This window comes from Manacus candei, unplaced genomic scaffold (assembly GCF_025592945.1).
Source record: "Manacus candei isolate 608988 ecotype Guabito, Panama unplaced genomic scaffold, ASM2559294v1 h1tg000065l, whole genome shotgun sequence".
Taxonomy (NCBI): Eukaryota; Metazoa; Chordata; class Aves; order Passeriformes; family Pipridae; genus Manacus; species Manacus candei.
Window position 1 is genome coordinate 13199372 of NW_026138113.1, and position 8904 is coordinate 13208275.

Sequence of the window (8904 nt, forward strand, 5' to 3'; positions counted from 1 at the left end):
TTGGCCATATTGATCAACATAACTGGTTTACTCTGGCCTCCAATTGGGAGGTCTGGAGACACACCATCTATAACGCTGCTGATGATTTTGAGAAAGCATGCAGGATCACTCTCGAGGAGAAAAGACAGCGCAGAAAGAACCGTGCCCTGCAGAATGTACCACCTAAGGAGTCTTTCTGCTGTGCCTTTTGCAACCGGACATGCCTGTCTCATATTGGCCTTTTTAGCCACCCAGTTTGTAACAAACATGGGTAGAGACCTTTCCAAATCTTTGTTCGTGAAGCCCAGCCATGACTTTGGAGAGATCGTGTAGCAGCTTGTCTAAAGACTTTACAAGTGAGGAGGCAGGTCACCTTTATTCTGCCTTCTTAACTGTGGTGGTTAAACCCAAAGCAAAACCTTACACTACAGATGGAGATTTCAGCCTGTAATTTTGGTTGAACTTCACTCACAAAGCAGACATTTAGCCATGCAAAGGTTTCATTGGAAATAATTCAGAAGAACTTACTTGGTTTTTGGTTTCCTGAGCAGGAACTTGTTCTTTGTGTGCTCGTGTGGGGTTCATGAGCTCCTCTGCTGGGGTGAGGCTGGTGTTCATCTGCTGGGCAAGGTTCCTGCACTGGTACCAAGGTGGGATGACTGGAGCATCTGCTGCCCCATTGCACCAACTGAACCCAGTGACCTGAGATTTAGGGTTAGCATCCAGAGAAAGCTCTTGAATAATGCACAATAAAGCCATACATTAGTTCATATTGGGAAAGGCAGCTTAACTAAGTGTGGAAAACCCAATACAAGTTCAGTTTTATAGAATCTTTTGATATTTGAAATGGTCACGACATTTACTCTCAAGGTTCCAGAAGCCTGAGTGTGATTAACTGCAGAGCTGGCTTTATTTTATAAAAATAATACAGTTGGGATAGGAAGCCTGAATCAATATTGACTCAAAGGAAGGTGCCACTTAGACAGAATAGAATATTTACCTTCTTACCTGCAGGCTTAAAATACCTAATTTAGGAATTTTCTCTCTTGTAATTTTTAGTGCTCTCAGTTGAACTGTGTGAATGCACCCCATGTGAATCACCAACTACTCCTTGCAATGTTAATTCTTTCAAGTAGGTGTTTTCTCCCTGTTATTCCTGATTTCATCCAGCAGAACCACCATAATAGCAGTGTGAGAAATGTCTCGTTATTTAATTTGGAAAGACACAATTACCTGTGAAACCAGGGAACTGGAAGGACAAGGAAGGCTTTATTTACAGTCCCCTGGGTGCTCCCTCCACCTAAGCCCCTGGGGAGGAAGGACCCCTCTTGTTTAAATTTCACACATTTTATAGTTTCACAAAATCCCACCCTTTCATGTCAGTTCTTACATATCCATTTTTGCCTTAAAAATTTGTTTCCCTGAAGGGGGGGACGTTCCCCTCCTCCCGACGGGCTGCGAGGCCTCCCTGTCCCGCCGATGGATCCTCCTCTGTTCTCAGCACGTGGGGAGAGGCCCCTGGGCTCAAAATGGCCAGAAAGGTTTTCATTTCCAGGGCCATTTCTCCAGCTTTCCATTCGTCTGTAATTCCCTCTCCAGGCCACAAGGAGCCCTGCACCAGGCCCGAGCAGCACTTGATACCTTACAATTTCGCCATAGGCCTGTAACTTTTCTAACGTAACTTGTTTGTAATAAAAAACGTATTTTTATTTCTCCTAGCAGTATATTTTGAGTTTTTCATGGCAATGGGGTACTGCAGGGGTAGGATATATTTCAGTCTATATGGGTAAGCACCAAGCAGACAAAGGAATGTCAGGTTTGTCCTTGCCTTGTGGGTCAAGCAATATTGGCAAGGTTTGGGGGATTTTTAGTCTATAAATACTCCCTAATCTATATGTCCTGCTTGCATCATTGTGCTTGTGTCACCTTTCCTTCATGCCTGCTATATATAGTGTTTATTCTATATATAGTGTACATACAGTGCAGGAGTTGCTATGTGTGGTAAGTGCAAAGTTATTTTTAAATGCTCTGAACACGGAGAACGTTGACTTCTGGAGATTATGGAAACAAGGGGTCTTCAGAAGAGGAAAAAACCTCAGACAAAGAGATATTTACCCGTTCTAAGTCAACTTTTAGTTCTTTAAATGCAACTGCTGCTGCTGTGTGTAGAGATGATCATTATGGTGGTATAAAACTGGTAAAAGGCATTACATTTCTGGTAGAAACAAAATTATTATACAAAAATATCTTGGGGACCATATCTGGGAATCCTCTGGGTTCTATTCCTTATGTTCATGGTTCTTGCCTGTACCACACAATAAAGCTGAAACACATCTCATATGAGAGGGTGTCCAAACCCTCCACGAGCAGTGTGGCCCCAGTGCCTTCAAAATAAATGAAGGAATTGCAGAATTTCCCTGAAAGTTTGCACAAAAGTAAGAAATAATGGAGTAACTTCTTTTTATTCATTGGAAATTTTAAGTGAAATTATTCTAGGGACAACTTCCAAAAGTTCTTCAGGAATTTAAGTTGTAACTATTGTAGTTTAAAGCGTGACCAGGATCTTTGAGATAGAAGTTTGCTCCTGACAGCATAATTAAATAAGGAATGGTATACAATACATATTGCAATAAAGATATATTATATTATAATATTTAAAATAAAGTATATTTATCTATATATTTATGATGATTATATAAATGTATTTACTATATTAAATATTTCTCAACATTTAAATAAATTAAAATATATTTATGAAAATATAATAAATATAACAAATTTATTATATAATTATGTTATGTGTTGTATATTTATTGTGATATATTAATTTCTATAATATGTGTATAAATATTTATTAAATATACCCTATATTGAATATTTATAAATATTAAATGAAAAGACAAAATATTTATAAATATATTATGATAAATACATAATTATATAAATATATATATATAATAAAATAGATGCTCTCCAGCCTGAATTTGGGTGTTTCCTACCCATGTAACCCATGGTAGTTATAAAGATCAGAGTTTTCTTTATTTAAAAAATATCAGTTCAGAATGAAAAAGAAAAGAGAGTAACCTTTTTTATAAATCCTCAAGCTTTGACAAAGTAATAAATCCCATACATTATTAGAAAATAAAGGTACCATTGTGCAACAACTATCTTCAAGTTCTGCCTGTAAAAAGGCCATGGAATATGGAATTGTTTGTGTACAGCTCAATGTTGGTTGGAACCTGGAGTTCCTCTTCTGCAGAAGCTCCAGTGTTTCACCTGGGGTTTTTTATTATTGCTTTGAATTGGAACAAAACCCTAAACATTCTTCCCATAAGAAAATTTTTAACCTACTTTTCAAAAAAAAAAAAGGGAGCATCTTTTCAATGCCAAACTTATTGGAGTGTATTTTGAAACACAGTGCATTGAAATATTGGGTTTTATTCTTAGAAATGTTGACAAATTTGATAATAAACGTCATTAGAATGCATAATCTGCCTGACCTCTGGGAGGGGGGGACCTGCAGACTGGGCAGAGGGTGCTGGGCAGCCAGCCTGGCCCTTCCCTGCCAGCCTGGCCCTTCCCTGCCAGCCCTGCTCCAGGCAGCCTTCCAAGCCGGTGTGCCAGCCCTGCAGCCAGCCTGCCTGCTCTCCTCACAGCTTCCAGTGCCACAGAATCCCCACAGAACGCTTGGATCCAGAAAATCAGCAGTTTCGGATGGCAAATTGTTCATCAGAAGAGTTTTAGTCTGCTCCATTAAGAACATAAGTCTCTGAAGTTGTTAGTCATGGATAGAAGTGTTGCCAAACAATCCATGGAATGGCCCTTGCTGCCTGCAGGGCTCCTTCACTTGGGCTCTGTAACAGCTCTTGCTTTGCTTTTAACACCCCCTGGAAAGGAGTAAAAGTTAATTAAAGTGGGTATTTCTCTGTGTTTGCAGTCTGTTGCCACTGAAACAAGTGTGGACAGGGTTCAATGAAATGCAGTTGAGAGTCAGCTGAACTTAGAGGTGTCCAGGAAACAGCTGTATTTGGCAGTGAGGACCATCAGCCTAATTAGTTTGGAGGAGGGAAAAAAATGTACATTTCTTAAGATAAAAAGTTGGAATATGTTTCATCTACAGTCCTCACATTTTTCAGCTGTAATTTATATAAAGCTAATAAACTAATTAAAATTTTGTTGATATCTGCATCCAGCTCCCTCTATTAAAACCCTTCTCTGTTTCCATGAGTGCAAAAAAAAGGGTCAGTGGGAATCAGAAAGTGTCCCTTTTTAGGATACATCCAAACAATGCCAGATGATCTAAAACTCAGCTCCTGAATATTTAGCTTTGAGGAGATGGTTCTTTTGCAGGTGTGAGCCTTGGTGTCCTGGAAGGTGTGTTGCATCCTGAAGTGATTCCTGTGGGAGTGCTGGCCCTGGGATCCCGTGCAGGGAAGCCCTGGAGCAGAGGTCCCTGAGGTGGATGAGGGATGTGTTGGGTGCAGCTGAAGGTGTGTCAGATGGACCTGAGAGCACCTGGAAGCTGCTCTTTTGTAGTCCCAGCTCTGGGGCTGTGATACAGCACAAATTCCCTGCTTTCCCATGGCTTGGCATCAAACAGCCACCTCGGGGACCTGTTTACCAGCAGCTTCTGCCTGTCATTGAATCACCAATTTTCCATCAAAATCTGGTCTTGTTTCTTGTTGTTTTTCTCTCTCCTCCATTTCCCTTTGTGCCATTGTGGTGCCATCTGTTTTCTAGGTGGGAAAGATCCACGTCGGGCCACTTGCACTGCCAAATTCACATCCACTGAAAATTCTTTCATGCAGAGGAAATTTCCATAAGAATACTTGAAACCAAATTTTTGTCTAACTAACAGCAGTGAAGACTGGACTCACAACCAGTTTTGAGTTGCTGGGTTAAGATAAATTCTTCTGTTGTGACCTTTCCTGTGATGAGTCTCCTTAGAGAATAGGCCTGCAAAGTACAGTAATAATAGCAAACCCATAGACCTGTGAGATCTTCATGTTATGCAGTTGCAGACATTCATGTTTAAATGCTACACTGAAATTTTGATCAGAAATCAGCTCTGCAAGATCTTAAACTTCTCTGATGGATTTTGATGTAGAAAATGACTTACCAGACTTTTATATCATGCCAGAGCACCCTATTAAATAATAAACTCTCTTTCCCCCCCTTAAACATTTCTCTCCTTCACAAACTTTGATGTGGGACTTTGATTAGGTATCGCAAAAATACAGGGTTCTTCATTTTGGCATATTTTGAAAGATCTCATCAGTTTTTGGTGAACAAAATGTCCTTATCTTCTCAGCATATGTGAGACTGAAGAAGACTTCATTCAGACCTGGTTTTCATAGTAAGAAATCTCACTTCCTTTCCTTCAGGATGTCTCCTGACTGATCAGAACTCGAGAGGTTTGGGGTAAATAACAGGATCCCATAACTGCTCAGTAATGAACTGTAGCACACAGAGCCTTGGGTCAGCTGGGCAAAGGGGAGGAGCTTTTATGTTTTTCCCATAAAAATCCCCACCACTCATCTGGGTGCAGAAGGATATCCAAGGGTGAGCACTGGGATAGAAATGCAGCTTGGTTTGTGGGATTAAAATTTCTCTTTCCTGCTGTCTCAGATTTGCTGTGGAAAATTCCATCCCAGTTTCTTCATCTCTGGGTCTTTGACAGAGAACAACAATCATTCCAGTTCCATAAACAGGAAGATTCCATAGGATGTCCAAGGGGCTCTGAAGGAGAATATGCTCAATGAAAGCGAGAAGCTGCATCAGTGACAGCCAGAGACACGAGCACCTAAAGGCTCTTGTTCTTCTCCAGGATTTCAGCTTCCAAATCGTTCATGAAAAATCCCGTTATAGAACTGAAAACTCTTTGTGAGTAAAGATTTCAGAATAATAATGAGCCTCTTCATAACAATAGAGGTGATGGACTGGATAGTTCATGATTTCTTATTATGCTGTTGGAGCAGCTCAGTTTTATTAGGCTTTGACAGTTGTCAAAGTTATACTTTTCCTTGTTGGTTCCCCCCTTCTTTAGATTGCTGTTGATTTAGAATGAAAAAATGAAGAAAACAAGCCAAAAGGGCTCTACATTTGTATGTGTGTGTGTGTCTGTGTTTTTAAAGAGGTTCTATTTACGTGAATGAGTGTGTAATAATATTTTTTCTTACATATGGTTTTATTTAATATCAGAGGGGAAATGGAATGGGAATGACAAGCACTGCTTTGTTCCACAGTTCAAAAGCTGAGACAGGAGGATGAGGTGGGAATTACATGTTCTTCCAGGTGCCTGTTTTCAGAAGTAAAAACTTTACAAGGAAGATGCATTGACATTTCAATTATTACACAGTTGTGCTCTCCTGCTGTACCAAACAGCAGATATTATTTATAAACCTTTTAATGGAAATAACTGTAGCCACTTCATTATTTCAATGAGCTCTTAAAATGCTGTTGATGAGTAGTGTGATGTTTTTACATAATAATACCATTGGAAATTGCTGCTTTTGTGTATGTTTTTGTGAGGATGCATTTATTTGACATTGTTCTAATCATTTAACATTTTCCAGAAGTTTAGTGTTGGAACAGCAGATAATGGGAAAGTTTTAAGCCTTATTGACATAAGAATTAAACCATTAAGAACTCATATGTGTAATAAACACAAGCTGACTTTGTTCAGCTGCCATTTAACTGAAATCAAATTCTTATTAAAATAATTAAAATCCAAGATTTCTCACTGAATTAATCAACCCTGAAGCATCTTGAAGATCATCTCTGATTGGAAGTATTTGTGTGTCAATAATTAACCTTCTATAAGTAGGGGAAGAAATGGCTCAGTATTTTAATGACATGGGTTAGGGAAAGATTTGTTTAAGCTCTGTTTTCATGTGCAGACTTCAGACCACTTGATAAAGGTCAGTCAAGTCTTTCTGTCCCCTGTGGTCACTGCAGAGATCTGGGATCATTGAGGTCAAGCCATGACAACAGGAGTTAGGAATTAGCTGTACCAACAGTAGCTTCCAGTTGAGATATTTACTCTGGAAAGGAAGAGAACAGCAAAGTATGAATGGAAGAAGAAGAATGACAGAGTTAAAGACCTAAATTTGTAGCTAAATGAGATGTCAGAATATTCTTGGAGCTTTTGGGTGGAGGATCCACGTTTGCTGGTTTGTGTGTTTCTGTGTATCTCTGTTTATCTGTGATATATTGTCTGGTACAAGCTTTTGTAGGGTCTAACTTCAGTTAAGATGTTTAGCAGAGCTAAGACTGCTGAACTAGTTGGCATCAGTCTGAGGAACAAATGCCTCCTCATATTTTGTGCGATACGTATATTTTGTTCCCTATATTTTTAGTCTGGTTTAGGACAACTTTGACATGAATACAGGATGTTTTTTTCAGGAGAGAATAATGTTCTTAATGTATATTGCTTTCCTACATCACATTTAGTTATTATTCATTAATAATAGGAAAAATAGAGCGTAATAATTTAAAGGATAATAACCTTAAGGTACTATCCTGTCTTGGTCATGTATGTCGAGATCTCCCTCTTTTTGATCCAGATGATTCCAGATTGCTTCTTTCCTTGTTTTCCCTTTTTTTTTACTACTTAATTGTTGTATTGATACAATATGTAGCAATATTTTAATAAGTATTTACTTATTTGTTTATTAGATGGCTGGTCTAGTAAAATGCCTGAGTAAAATGCCCTAATTCACTATGAAACCAAACCATGTTGCATGGTAATATTTTAGTGCACTGAAACAAGGAGGAGAAGGAAGGATAACACCCCCCAATGTTTTCCCCCATCGTAGAATAGTGTTTTCCACAGAACACAATGGAAAAATCTGGAATTTACTGCATCTCTAACAAATGTGTAAGAAACCCAGTATATTCTGTGTGGCACAGCGCTTGAAAAAGCTCAACAAGGACACAATGACATCAAATAAGGTATTTTTGGTCTTTTGGGCTGTAACAGAGGATTAGCAAAATTGAAACTCACATGTATATGTTGCTATTCCTACTTTGTAAACCATTTAATGTAAGATTATTAGGAGCACAGAGAAATATGAGGTGAGAGGTGTTAAAAACAAGCCTGGCTTATGTTTGATTCCCTGTTGTGCTGAGAAGTTTTCTCTAGAAAAGTGAATTTCAATCAAATCTCTTGAGATAATCCCCAAAGCTACAGTTTTGCACCAACCTGAGTTACTTGATATTGTAAATTTGGACTGGATCCCAAACAAGGGATTATCCACTAATATCCTTTCCTGTTCAGATGCACAGAGTGATGAGGACAGAATGTTTTCAGAACACCCCCTCACCAGAAATTTAGCACTGACTTTTCCTCAGGATTTTAAGTTCCATTTTCCTGTGTGTCTAAACTTACTTTAATGCTTTTCAGAGACAGCCACAAGCGTCCAGTTCCCCTTTCTTCTGCAAGTATCGAAAAGGAACCAAAGAAAGCAAAGAACTGTACCTCTGATGGACTTATAATGCAAGAGTAGGTCATAAAATGGAATTTGCCCCTCATCCTAATAATGTTTTTAAAATGTTCAAGTGCTGCTAAAGGTAAAATATCACTTACTATCTATTTTGTCAAATGATCCAGGTCTTACATAAACATAGTCTTCCATGGAGGTTATTCAAGTTAGAAATGACTAAAAACCTCAAGATCCATAAAGCAGAACGTTGGTCTGGGAGTTTGTCACTTAGTAGAATTAATTCAGATCTTACCCAGATTTATCTGATTAGTATGAAAATGGCAACTAGAATTCAGATCAGCATTAAAAACACTATTTAGTAACACTTATATTAATGTATATTAAAGTACAAAGCTTCCATCTGCTCCAAGAGCTTTTGGAAGTTTCTTGGCAGTATCAAGTTTTCCCCTCATAAACACTTACTAAAATAAAGGTGGTTGGA